We start from the raw sequence: 322 nt of genomic DNA on the forward strand, positions 1-322 counted from the left end.
AGAGCAACAGAGAGAGAAGGGGGGAGAGAGAGAGAAATCAGAGAATGGGCACCCCAGAGCCTCCAGCCACCGCAAATGAACTCCAGACGCATGTGCCTCCTTATGCGTCTGGCTAACATGGGTCCTGGGGAATCAAGCCTCAAACAGGGGTCTTTAGGCTTCATAGGCAAGCGCTTAACTGCAAAGCCGTCCCTGGAGTTTTGTGTGTGTGTGTGTGTTTTTGATATGGAATGCTTCATGAATTTGTGTGTCATCCTTGCACAGGGTCCATGCTACTCTTCTTTGTATCATTTCAATTTTAGTATATCTGTTCTGGAAGCAA

General features: G+C 47.8%; 1 non-coding gene across 1 annotated transcript; it reads right to left on the minus strand.

Moving 5' to 3' along the window:
• Nucleotides 1-219: 219 nt before the first annotated feature.
• LOC123455647 lies at nucleotides 220-322 on the minus strand. Its single transcript, XR_006634036.1, has one exon. It is a non-coding gene; the product is annotated as a U6 spliceosomal RNA (small nuclear RNA).

This window comes from Jaculus jaculus, chromosome 17 (genome assembly GCF_020740685.1).
Source record: "Jaculus jaculus isolate mJacJac1 chromosome 17, mJacJac1.mat.Y.cur, whole genome shotgun sequence".
NCBI classification, from domain to species: domain Eukaryota; kingdom Metazoa; phylum Chordata; class Mammalia; order Rodentia; family Dipodidae; genus Jaculus; species Jaculus jaculus.